We start from the raw sequence: 13,360 nt of genomic DNA, 5'->3' as shown, positions 1-13,360 counted from the left end.
AAGAACATTCAGTTTCTCATGTCAGAAAGAATAGACAGTGAAGAAGGAAATAAACAGAACACAGGTGCACCTAAATGAATTTTGGCCAAAATCATGCAGAAGGGAGCCTAGGAGAGTTTTCAAGCTGTGTTAGAAGTGTTTATCAAGTTCAGAAGGGAGATTGAGTAACATGGGTCTGGGATGGTTGAAAGGGAGGAAAAAAGAGAAAGTGAATTTTATATCCCTGTTATCTTGACTGTCAGTAGCCTGTGTAAAGCACCCATTGTGTGCAGTGTGCCCCATTAGATATATAGGATTGCACAGATACAGATGAGGTGACCTCTCCTCACATGGAGTTGACCATACATGTTGTCATGATCAGTAAAACAAGTGTAGCAATGATATAAGTATTAAACACAGCAAATGGGCAGGATCACAAATCTAGCACAGGCCTGACTGTATCCAGCTGAAGGCACATCACTTCAGGGACTTCATATATCTCTCTGATAAGTTGCGTACCCACTTCTTGTACTGTGCTTTTCTAGATGCTCTAGGAAATTTGCGGCCTTATCCCTGATTTTAGTGATGTTTTGGAAAGTAACTGGGGAGCCTATTCAGAAGCTTTGATGATAGTCCAGGTAATAGGAGATAAGCCCAGATGGGGACAGTGGGATTGGAGAACAGAGAGCAGGTGCAGAAGCTGGTGATATTACATTGGTAAATATCAGTAGGACCCAGCAAGAATGAGGGATAAGGGGGCACATGCTGCAGCTGTAGCCTGGGTGACCATAAAGTCCTATTCGCAGAGCTTGGGGGACACTGGAGGAACTTGGACCAGTGGTTCTCATGTTTTATAGTGTTTAGGAGTCAACTTTGGAGATTGTTAATGCAGATTCCTAGAATCCACCGCAGGCCTACTGAATCTGAATCTCTAAAGTAGACCTGGAAATCTGCCTTTTTAGCAGGTATCCCAGAGGATTCTGATGCAGGTGGTCTGCAGATCACGCCTTGAAAAATGCTGGTCTAGAGAAAATAAACATCTTAGCTTTGGTCCTCTAGAAAGCAGAGTCGGAGGCAAGGACCCTAGTGCTAAAACTTCATCTGGGAGGTGAAATCCCAGGGTGAGGGTGTGTGGGGCACAGGAGGAGACAATGGGATACATGAATTTCTTTCCTTTTCTTTTTTTCTGCTGGCTACCATTTCAAAATAAGCCATGAAGGATCAAGCAGGTCACTCAGCATGCAGGGCTCTTCCAGACAATTTATGGGAGGAATCCGGCCTTAGCATAGCGGGAGAAAGAAGGAAACAGGAATCCAGCTCTTTCCCACTCTGCCCTGGCTCCTGTTTCTCATTGGTAAAGCACTCCTTGGGGGCTCAGGGTTGTATCACCCATCCTCTCAGTGGCCTCTCAGGAAGCCGGACCTCAGACAATTAGGGGTAGAAGGGCAACCAGGACAGATGGGATCCTGGCCTAGAGAGAAAGGAAGAAGGAAGCAGTGGAGGGTGTCTGAGAAGGTACATAGACTTGTTTCCAAAGAGAGTAAAGAAGTGAGGCTGGGAAAGGTAGATTTTTTTTCAGTTCTGTAAGTAATTACAGTTTTGAAGTTGAATAAGAAAGACTTCTAGGGAACTTGTCTAAATAGAGTTATATTAACAATGGGAATAAGAAAGGAAGCCTAGAATTTGTACCCATTGTACATTTTCTTTAAATTTTTCTTTATTTGTATTCCTTTCCTCAGGACAACTTCCAGTAAAAGAAGGCACTGAGAATTAAGTGCTACGTGGGAGTAGTTGCCAATTTTTGCAATGGAGGCTGCATAGATTCAAGGTATCACTTGTTTATTTTATATCCTGAATTAACTTTCCACCTTCCCAGTCCAAAGTTCTAATAAAAAATTTCACTTGGACTAGAGAGCAAATGATTTTGTGACTCTCATCCAAAATCCCACAGCTTTTTCTCTGAAGACCTATAAGTTCCTGAGACACTCTAAAAGGAATATAAAGATAATAATTGTAATTCTTAAGGAGTGCCAATTGCATACTGGATTCCAGAGACTAACAACTTTGCTTAATGTATACATGAAGCTTTCCCTCTGTGTGTTACCACAACTTGGCTAACATTATATGCTGGCAAATGGCATTAATCTGTCACAGAAATAGGGGGAATTTAGTCACAGGAAGTTTAAATAACTGATCATGTCCTACAAGGCGTTGGCAAGAAATGGACAATTAGATTTACTTTCCACTACCATCCTGAACCGTGTAAAAATATCTTGGGTGGCTGTGAGATCTGATTCTAGGAAGAAATATCCCTTGGCTCTCGTAAAGATGTTGATAACTCATTTGTGAGAAATTGATTTTAGCGGATATGTGTGTGTGTGTATGTGTGTGTGTGTACGTTTGCTTGCGGACAGGGTGTAAAAAAAAATAGCTGTTTTTAATGCAGTCGAACTATGTGTGAGGATAGGTTACAGGATGGGTGACGACGGATAGGTAATTCAGGGTTGGCAGTAGAAGTTAAAGGATGGAGAAGTGCACAATGTGTAGATTCTTTTTTTTTTTTTTTTGAGACAGAGTCTCGCTCTGTCACCCAGGCTGGAGTGCAGTGGTGCAATCTCGGCTCACTGCAAGCTCCGCCTCCCGGGTTCACGTCATTCTCCTGCCTCAGCTTCCCGAGTACTGGAGGCTGGAACTACAGGCACCTGCCACCACGCTCGGCTAATTTTTTGTATTTTTAGTAGAGATGGGGTTTCACCATGTTAGCCAGGATGGTCTCGATCTCCTGACCTCGTGATCTGCCCGCCTCAGCCTCCCAAAGTGCTGGGATTGTAGGCGTGAGCCACCGCTCCCAGCCAACAATGTGTAGATTCTTAAGTGCCTGTAGGTAATGTGGAATCAAGAAGTAAAGAAAGGTTTTGAGCAAAAAAGGAAAGGGCAAAATGGAGAATAGAAAGAAATGAGAAGGTAGTGTCAAGCAAAGAAACAGAAGGAAGGAGAGACAAACTGCTATAGGAGGTGAAAGTAATCCACTCAGGGAATTATTGGAAGAGATACATGCCTTGTAAAAAGAAAAGCAGGCCGGGCGTGGTGGCTCACACCTTAATCCCAGCACTTTGGGAGGCCAAGGTGGGTGGATCACCTGAGGTCAGGAGTTCGAGATCAGCCTGGCCAACATAGTGAAAACCTGTCTCTACTAAAAATACAAAAATTAGCCAGGCACGGTGGCACGTGCCTGTAATCCTAGTTACTCAGGAGGCTGAGGCATGAGAATTGCTAGAACCCAGGAGGCAGAAGTTGCAGTGAGCTGAGATCTCAGCACTGAGCTCCAGCCTGGGTGACAGAGTGAAAGGCTATTAAAAAAAAAAAAAAGTACGCTGTTTACTAGCTGCATGTTTGAGAGAGAGGTTGGTTATTGGTGACTGGGTCTGTAATGTTCAGTCAAAAAGGTTTTATTGAGCAACAGCCTCATACAAGGCATTGAGGCAGCAAGGGGAAGAAGAGTTTGCCTCTTGCTTACTATGTACTGTCCTTCCTCCCTGGACCTCCAGGTACATACCCACTTAGAGAAAGAAAGTCACCAATGGTGGTTGAACAGGATGTGTTGTCTCCGAGGTCTCTTCCACCTCTATAATTCTTTGACTCTGGCCGAGGTCTCTATGGCCCCACAGAGGCTGTAGCAAGTGTGTTCTTGGTAGGCTGGATCTCTGTTAGGTTGAATAGTGTTGTTTTAACTTCTGCCTCCCAATCTTATTGCTACCAGATAGGATGATTTTAGTTGCAAATGGACAGAAAACCTAACTGAAGCCAGCTTAAGCATAAAAGGAATTCATTGGCTTATAATACTGAAAAGTCGTGAGTGGATTCATTCAGCAGTAGCTTAATCCAGGACCTCAGATGCTATTCCAGTGCTCTTTGTGTGTGTGTGTGTGTGTGTGTGTGTGTGTGTGTGTCTTTCCCTCTCCTCCTCCTTCCCATGGGTTGTCTCCATTTTCAGGTCTGCTCCTCCGTATGGCAGCAAGATGACTGCCACAGCTCCAGTCACCACCTTTCAATCCCCAAATTGCACAGAAAAACATAGCTACCCAAGTGTGAGCTCCCACACACGTCCTGAGAGTCATGCTGATTGTACTGGTTCAGGGCGAACACTCATCCTTGAACCAAACACTCTGGCCAGAGGGATTAAATTGATCAGTACTGGGCCACATGCTCCTCCCTGGAGCCCGAGATGTAGCCCTGCCTGAGCCTTGAGCATTGGGGAGTTTGGGATGACATAACTAGGAGACAGGGAAATGGATTCTGGCGAGCGAAAAATTAATACTGGGCTACCCCAGGCTCTGTGAAACCTGGGAAGAGACATGAGGTTCTGATCCCAAAAACAACAGGAAAAGGCCAGAGGGGCAAGAAAGAATCCTGATCCAGAGATGACCCCAGGATTGAATGACAGGTCCAGAGTGGCAGCTCACTGCCCGCTCAGGCTGCCCTTGTTCCGGGCACTGAATCAGGGATTTTGGATGACCCTGGTACATAGTTACTTCCAGGAGATTACAGGGGGGGAACACTCCATTTCCTGTTTAGGATTACACTGTCAACCCTCCCCTCCCACGCAAGCCATATGTTCACTCTAAGCCTCAGCTTCCAGCCAGAAAAGCCCTTTGTGTTTTCTTGGCAAAACTGGAGCCCAGTAATTAAAGTCCATATGCAAAGCTGCTCCCTCCAGCCCACACCGAGGTCTTTTAATTAGTATGTAATTGGTCAGAGAGGTACTATCAAATAGCTCCCAGTCTGGCCGGCTGGAAATGCAGTGTTTGAAAAGTCCCAGACCAGAGAAGGATAATAAATGCTTTAAGTCCCATCTGTTGGAATGATTTGTTTAAGGTATAAATCGCTGTTCTGTTACTATTTTTAACAATTCTGCTTGTAGCATTTCTTCAAATATGGTAACAACTACCAGAGTATTTATTGGAGGTAGGAGTATGAATAAATGAACTAGAAGACTGAGCAAATCCATGTTTTCCCTCAAAGAAATTCATATAATGCAGTGGAGGTGGGGAGACAAAGAGGTGAGTTGGGCATTTGGTCTTCACAGTGAAGAGCTCCTACTGCCCATTAACCTTGCCCCAAACACACCATGTGTGAGAGAGTCTGTGGTGATGTGAGGAAAGACTTTGAATGCACCTTGGTAGAGAAGGGTCAGCAGTTGCAGAGAAACAAAAGGAAGAAACAGGAAAGCGGACACTCCATTGCCCCTAGAAGCCATGGCAATCCAGAGTGCAGCTGGAGTAAGGTTTGAGAAGCAACGGTCTAGGGCAGGGGTCCCGAAACCCTGGCTGCAGACCCTGTTAGTAACCGGGCAAACTGCAGAAAATGAGCAGTGGGCAGGTGAACATTGCCACCTGTGCCCTGCCTCGGTCAGATCAGCGGTGGCATTAGATTCTTGTGGGAGCGGAATCTTGTTGTGAACTGCGCATGTGAGGGATCTAGGTTATGTGCTCCTTATGAGAATCTAATGCCTAATGATCTGTCACTGTCTCCCATCACCCCCAGGTGGAACAATCTAGTTGCAGGAAAACAAGCTCAGGGCTCCTCCTATTGATTCTATATTATGGTGAGTTGTATAATTATTTCATTAATATGTTACAATGTAATAATGATAGAAATAAAGTGCTCAATAAATGTAAGGCACTTGAATCATCTCAAAACCATCCCCCCAACCCCCTGGACCTTGGAAAAATTGTCTTTTGCAAAACTGGCCCTTGGTGCCAAAATGGTTGGGGACCACTGGTTTGGGGATCTTTAAAATTCCTTCCAGCTCTGACAACGCAGGTCAATATTGATGCTATTCTTTTTTTTTTTTTGAGACGGAATCTCGCTCTCTCACCCAGGCTGGAATGCAGTGGCGTGATCTCAGCTCACTGCAAGCTCTGCCTCCCACGTTCATGCCATTCTCCTGCCTTAGCCTCCCGAGTAGCTGGGACTACAGGCACCCACCACCACGCCTGGCTAATTTTTTGTATTTTTAGTAGAGATGGGGTTTTGCCATGTTAGCCAGGATGGTCTTGATCTCCTGACCTCGTGATCCGCCAGCCTTGGCCTCCCAAAGTGCTGGGATTACAGGCGTGAGCCACCATGCCTGGCCTATTATTCTTATAGTAGTAGTGATAATATAATAATAACAGTGCCACCGTCATCATCGCGGCTGCCAGCTTTTACTGCATGCTCACTATGTGCCCGGCACTATGCTCAGTGTTTTACATGGATTGTCTCATCTGAACTTCACACCCAACTCTGAGGTTGCTACTATTGCTCTGCCTGTTTCATAGATGAGGACACTGATAGGTTTACTAACTTGCTCAAGGTCAGCACATAGTAAGTGGCAGAGCTGGCGTGTGACCCCCCCGGCCATCTGACTCAAAGCCTGGGTTCTTACCCACCACGCTTGCCACCTTCTGCCCAGCATCGCGGAATACCTGGGTTTTGCTTGATGAAAACGCCATGGGATCAGGAAGCTGGTGGAGGGAATATGGCTGAGCCCCTTCCAGGTTCTTTTTGTTCAGTTAGCCCCTTGGGCAAACCTGTAGGAAAAAACTTAAATTTCAGAACAAAAATATTCAAACTCATAGAAACAGTAGAAAAGCATTTGCCAGGGGCTAGGTGGGGGGCAGAGGATATGGGGAGATGGTGGTCAAAGGGTACAAACTTTCAGTCATAGGATGAACAGATTCGGAGGCACTGATGTACAGCCTGATGTGACTATAGTTAATCATACTGTATTATATATTTGAAATGTGCTGAGAGTAAACCTTAAACCTCATTAAAAAAAAACAGGTGATGGATATGTTAATTAATTTGATTGGGGTAATCAATTTACAATATTTACATATATCAAATCACTACATTATGCTATTTAAATATATACAATTTTTTTTTTTTTGAGATGGAGGTTCACTCTTGTTGCCCAGGCTGGAGTGCAATGGCGTGATCTCAGCTCACCGCAACCTCCACCTCCCAGGTTCAAGTGATTCTCCTGCCTCAGCCTCCCTAGTAGCTGGGATTACAGGCATGTGCCACCACGCCTGGCTAATTTTGTATTTTTTTAGTAGAGACGGGGTTTCTCCATGTTGGTCAGGCTGGTCTCGAACTCCCGACCTCATGTGATCCGCCCGCCTTGGCCTCCCAAAGTGCTGGGATTACAGGCATGAGCCACCGCACCCGGCCTAAATATATACAATTTTAGCAGTTATACCTCAATAAAGCTGAAAAGGATAAAACCAAAAAAAATGAGGTTTAGAAGCATAGACATGGTTCTCTAGGAGAACGAGTCTGAGGTCCGTCTCAGCACCTTAACTTCCCAGCTGGCCCCTTCTAGGTGTGGAATTGAGGAAGTGTTGCCACAGCCCACAGGTGTGGGTGAGAATGTGCACCTGTGTTGAGGAGGCTGGGGGAGGTGGATGGAGCTTTTGGCTCCACGGCCTTGGATGCACAGCCTTGTGGGGCCTTTCTCACTCTGCTTTTGTGTGGCCAGACCCCTAAGCACTGGACTCCTGTTCCCTCCAGGGACCTCTCTCCTGCTGTCTCCTCACTCTCTGCTTCTGAGGGTAAGAGATGAGGCCTATTTTTGCCCTGTCTGCCCTCCTTCCCAGGAGGCTGAGAAATAGCTTGGACTGAGGCCTGCCCCACTGAGAGAGGAAGGCCCGACAGTTCTTTTTTCGCCCCCTTGTCATGTTGTCTGTCTGCTCCTTCATTCCCATTCATTCCCTCCAGGGTCCACCCTTACTCTCCTTTGGCTGGAGAGGACTGGGGGAGTGGCCTAGGTTTACTCCGTTCTAGGCATTGGGTCGGTCGCCCCATTTGTCTTGCTTGTTCTTCTCCTTGCTGGTGTGTTGTGGTGGCTGGCTCTGGGTGGAGGCACAGATTTGGGTCTGGGGGTGGGCATTCAAGAACACCCCTTGGGGCACTCAAGCCTCGCTAGCTCCAGTGAGGGAGCTCGCAACCCAGCCAGTGTTGCTGGGGTTCTACTCAGAGCCAGAGGCCAACCAGCCAATAATAAGGTGTTGCTTTGCCTTGCTCTGTCCTCCTTGCACCCCTTTCCCTTGGGGCCTCATGGGGAAGGGTGGCTGATTTGTGGTAGGATTTGGGTTTTCTGTGTCCTGGCCAGTCCCTTCATGATGCCCTGTTACTCTCACTCCTGCAGACTCTGTGTGCCTATGAGTGATGAGCAGGCTTTGTTGGGTGAGTGCGGTCCAGATGGAAAATGATGGGAAGAACCATGCTAATGTCATGATGCACTGAACAGGAAAGCCACTGATGGAGATGAAAGCATTTGCGTAAAGTAGCCTGGAAGCCTGGAAAGGGAGGGGAACTGTGGGAATCGATGAGGAAGGGAAGTCAGAAGACCTGGCTTCTAGATGGAAGTCCTGTTTGAAGGGAAAATTAGTGATGGCTCAAAATACCATGTTTAACGTAAATTAAAGGGGATTTCGATTAGAATCTGAAGTAAATCTTATTTGTCTGACACTTAAATCCTTGCTTCTAGAATGCCCTCTCCTTGCAAAATAACAGTATTTCAGGTTTTGGTTATAATGCTGTATGAATAGATCTTGGTTTAGAAGAGCAATTGATCAGCCCCATATGAGAGTTATTTACAGTACCTTTCCTTTTTGTAACATCTGAAACAAAGGTTGGTTTTTTAAAAAGTCTTCGTAGCATTCCTGACAAAACTTAAGAGACTTGCCTGATGGCACTGCTACATGCAGTTTGGTTTGTAATCTAGGGACGGTTCCAGCATGCAGAGATTCAGAGTGGGTTTCTTTGTGGCTTGTCTGCACCTGCTGGAGATCTGGTGCACCTATTAAACTTACAAGGCAGCTATTAGCCACCAACTGACACCAAGATTATAGGTTAAACTCTGAATTGGTTTAAACGGTGTCATGTGTCCACCAGGGCAGAGAGCAAGGTGGGGGGCATGTGTTTGGCAAATGATAGGAAGTCACCTGGGAAGGAAAGTCTGTTTATTAGCAATGGTAACACACAAAGAGGAGTGGGGTTGGGGTGGGCTTGTTGGAAAAGCCTTGAACCTGGAGTCAGAGAGACCCAAGTGTTGAATCCTGACTGTGTAACTCTGGTAAGCCTCAGTTTGTCATCTTGAAAATGGGAATGATAGGCCGGGCATGGTGGCTCACGCCTGTAATCCCAGCACTTTGGGAGGCCAAGGCAGTCAGATTACGAGGTCCAGAGATCAAGACCATCCTGGCTAACACTGTGAAACCCCGTCTCTACTAAAAATACAAAAAAAATTAGCCGGGGCATGGTGGCGGGGGCCTGTAGTCCCAGCTACTCTGGAGGCTGAGGCAGGAGAATGGTGTGAACCCGGGAGGCAGAGCTTGCAGTGAGCCAAGATCACACCACTGCACTCCAGCCTGGGTGACAGAGCGAGACTCCATTTAAAAAAAAAAGGGAGTGATAATACCTGATTTACAAAACAGAATTCAGTGAATTTGAATTCACACAATTCTTGCTGACGTTAATGCAAAAAAGTTGGCCGGACAGAGTAATTCACACCTGTAATCCTAGCACTTTGGGAGATTGAGGCAGGTGGATCTCCTGAGGCCAGGAGTTCAAAACCAGCCTGGCCAACATGGCAAAACCTCATCTCTACTAAAAATACAAAAATCAGCTGGGTGTGGTGGTACATGTCTGTAATCCCAGCTACTCGGGAGGCTGAGGCACAAGAATCGCTTGAACCTGGGAGGCGGAGGTTGCAATGAGCTGAGATCTTGCCACTGCATTCCAGCCTGGGTGATAGAGCAAGATTCTGTCTTAAAAAAAAAAAAAGAAACAAAACAAAACAAAAAAACAAAAAAAGCTACACTGAGCTGCATTAGTAGAGAAATAGCAGCAGCAGCATTGAAAAGAGAATTTTGTATAAGTCTCCAGCCAGCTGAATAGGGTAATTGAGAGAAAAGTTAAGCGTGCAGCTCTGGAGTCACATAGACTTGGATTCAAGTCTTGGCTGTGATACTTACATACGCTCAGGGTGTGCGACCTAGGGTGAACTCTCTGAGCCACAGTGTCCTCATTAGGATCATGGTAACATACATATCTACAGAGTCATGAAGAGTAAATGACACTACAATACAGTGCTGGGCTCACAGCTCCGGAAATGCTCATAGGCTCCGGAAATGCTCAGTCACCTTCTCTGTTAGTCACCTTGTTCCATCAAGCAGCATTTTTTTCCTCTTGCATCACCACTACTTACTCTAAACTGGATTTTACCCTGAGTAGGGTAAAACTTTTCCCCTCTTCCTACAAGTACCCCCAGAAGCTGCCTACAAGCATGCCCCAGACTTTACTAATTGCAGGCCACCTGCCCAATTTCTGCCACCAGTGCCTGCCTCCTCCATTGTTATTTATTTAATATTTCTTCAAATTTTTTTAATACTTAAATGCATTTAAAGAAAACTTCACATCACTATTATAAGCAAATATCGAATCGATCTTTAAATAGAATGTCTATGAACCACCTAAAATCCTCATATGTGCTCTCAGACACATCCACGTTATACTTGGGGAAATACTGGTCTGGTCCTTTACTCTTTAAAGTGTGGTCTCTGGACCGCAGCCTCAGCATGCCTGAGAATTGTTAGAAATGCAGTATCTCAGACCCCATCCCATACCTCCTGAATGAGAATCTGCATTTTTAGAAGATCCCCAATGATGGACATACTTTTTGGGGGGAGTTTATTGCATTTTTTATTGAAGTGACATTCATATGTACACTTTTAAGGTTTGAGAAGCAGTAGTCTAGGGGATCTTTAAAATTCCTTCCAACTCTGGTGTGTGCCTATAGCCCAGTGACTTGTAACTCTGGAGCAGGAGGATTGCTTGAACCCAGGAGTTTGAGGCCAGACTGGGCAACATAGCAAGACCCTGTCTCTCAAAAAAAAATTCTTCTAGCTCTGACAACAGATGTCAACTATTGATATTACTCTCTCTCTTTCTGAAATCCAGGTCCGTATTTCCAACTGACATATTCTACTTCAGGCCTAAACCTTGCCTTTCCCTACCTCCTCGTCCTTGTAACCTTAGAAGCATCCATCATTAACTCCTTCCTCCCTGTTCCCTGACATCAGTTCTTGCCAAGGATGCCCAACCCTGTCTCCATCAGCCTCTTTCTGTCCATTCCTATAGCTCCGATTGCACTTCCAGTCCCTTACGTCTTAGTGCCTGGGCTGTCACCCTCTCCTTCGTTCTCTTTCCTTCAACTCTTGACAGCTCTGTATTATTATTATTATTTTGAGGTGGCAGAGTCTCACTCTGTCTCCCAGGCTGGAGTGCAGTGGTGCGATCTCAGCTCTCTGCAACCTCCGCCTCTTGGGTTCAGGCGATTCTCCTGCCTCAGCCTCCCAAGTAGCTAGGACTACAGGTGCCCACCACCACGCCCAGCTAATTTTTTTTTTTTTTTTTGAGATGCAGTCTTGCTCTGTTGCCCAGGCTGGAGTGCAATGGCATGATCTTGGCTCACTGCAAGCTCTGCCTCCCAGGTTCACGCCATTCTTGCACATCAGCCTCCCGAGTAGCTGGGACTCTAGGCGCCCGCCACCACGCCTGGCTAATTTTTTTTTTTTTTTTTTTTTTGAGATGGAGTCTCGCTCTGTCGCCCAGGCTGGAGTGCAGTGGCGCAGTCTTGGCTCACTGCAAGCTCCGCCTCCCAGGTTCACGCCATTCTCCTGCCTCAGCCTCTTTGAGTAGCTGGGACTACAGGCGCCCGCCACCACGCCCGGCTAATTTTTTGTATTTTTAGTAGAGACGGGGTTTCACTGTGGTCTTGATCTCCTGACCTCGTGATCCGCCCGCCTCGGCCTCCCAAAGTGATTTTTTTGTATTTTTAGTAGAGACGGGGTTTCACCATGTTAGCCAGGATGGTCTCCACCTCCTGACCTCGTGTTCCACCTGTCTCGGCCTCCCAAAGTGCTGGGATTACAGGTGTGAGCCACCCCACCCGGCCATGTCCAGCTAATTTTTTGTATTTTTAGTAGAGACAGGGTTTCACCATGTTAGCCAGGATGGTCTCGATCTCCTGACCTCATGATCCACCCACCTCTGTCTCCCAAAGTGCTGGGATTACAGGCGTGAGCCACCGCCCCGGCCCAGACAGCTGTGTATTCTTAAGGCAGCATTGATCGTCTCAGGCCACTGCTCAGTTACCTTTAGTAATTCCCTATTATCTACCACATAGTAGCCAGGCTACTTGGTCTGTCACTTAAGGCTCTCCACTAAGTGACTGATTGTGAGCTCTCACCTGCATATACCCTGAGCTGTAGATAAGTCAGAGGAGCTATTGCTTTATGTATGCAAAGCTTTCCTGCCCCTGCATCCTTGACTAAGCTTTCTCATTTCTGAAATGCATTTTTCTCCAACCTCCCTATTTGCTATCTCCATCTCTGAAAACTCTTAACGGCCCGAGACCCCTGCTCACATTTCACCCCCTCCCTGAAGCCTTCTGTGGCTCCCCAACTGCATAGCTGTCCTTACACATCATAGCATGTTGATGATCTGTGCCATTGGTAGTTATATTAGTACAAACCTTAACTCTTCAATTCTGTGTAGCAGGTGCCACTCCCAGTGCCACAGAGTCAATTTAATTTTCTTTGACTAAGTTTCTTTTCTGAGCTCCCCTTCTGCTTGTGAATATACCATCCCATTCCCCACCCTTTGCCTCAGGGCCGCATCTATATTCTAGAGGATTAGGGCCAAGGCAGGATGGGATCTGGTCCTCAGGTGTCATCTGTCTATTTGCTAGAACGCACGTCATCCTGTCCAGTCCTTAGTCACAGGGACTGGACAGTATGCTTCTTTGTCCCTTGTTTCCCTCTGCAAGACCTCGTTAGGTCCTGCAACTCTGCTCTTCCTGCATTGTCATCTCCCTTAGGCCCCTGGGACCCTTCCTCTGCCCCACACCATGCTGGGGGCAAGGGAACTCTGCATGGTTGCCTAGCACACGGATGCCTTAATGCAGCCCTGCCTCTCTGAGGTCTTGACAGTTCCCCCAGGGATGGGTCACTTCAGCTCTCAGAGCTTCCAAACTGGTCTGGAATTTTTTGCTGTTTCCTCCTCCCTTGGAGTTCATCCTGTTTGGAGATTGGGTGGGAGACTTTTATCTCCTGTGGGGTCAGGAAGCCTTGTTCTTATATTATCATGTATTTTCCCCCAAAGTGTTAATTACCAGAGTCCATTCCGTTCCCAACAGGGTGTAGACTTTGAAGCTCAAAAGAAATTTTCTTCCTGCTTGTCATCCATTCCTTCCCTAAGGCAAGAAACACAAACTAGTCCTGCTGACTGAGTAGGGCAAGAGCCATGGAAACCCGGAGAAAAATTCAGCATT

General features: G+C 46.4%; 1 long non-coding RNA gene across 1 annotated transcript in view; it reads left to right on the top strand.

The window, feature by feature from the left end:
• LOC129486233 (uncharacterized) overlaps positions 1-13,360 on the top strand; it is a 330,778-nt gene that overhangs the window by 72,911 nt on the left and 244,507 nt on the right. Inside the window, exon 2 of the long non-coding RNA XR_008658901.2 lies at positions 1,719-1,807. This is a non-coding gene — a long non-coding RNA (uncharacterized lncRNA). The remainder of the gene's footprint in view (positions 1-1,718; positions 1,808-13,360) is intronic.

This window comes from Symphalangus syndactylus, chromosome 7, assembly GCF_028878055.3.
Source record: "Symphalangus syndactylus isolate Jambi chromosome 7, NHGRI_mSymSyn1-v2.1_pri, whole genome shotgun sequence".
Classification (NCBI taxonomy): domain Eukaryota; kingdom Metazoa; phylum Chordata; class Mammalia; order Primates; family Hylobatidae; genus Symphalangus; species Symphalangus syndactylus.
This window is presented reverse-complemented; position numbering and strand designations above follow the sequence as displayed.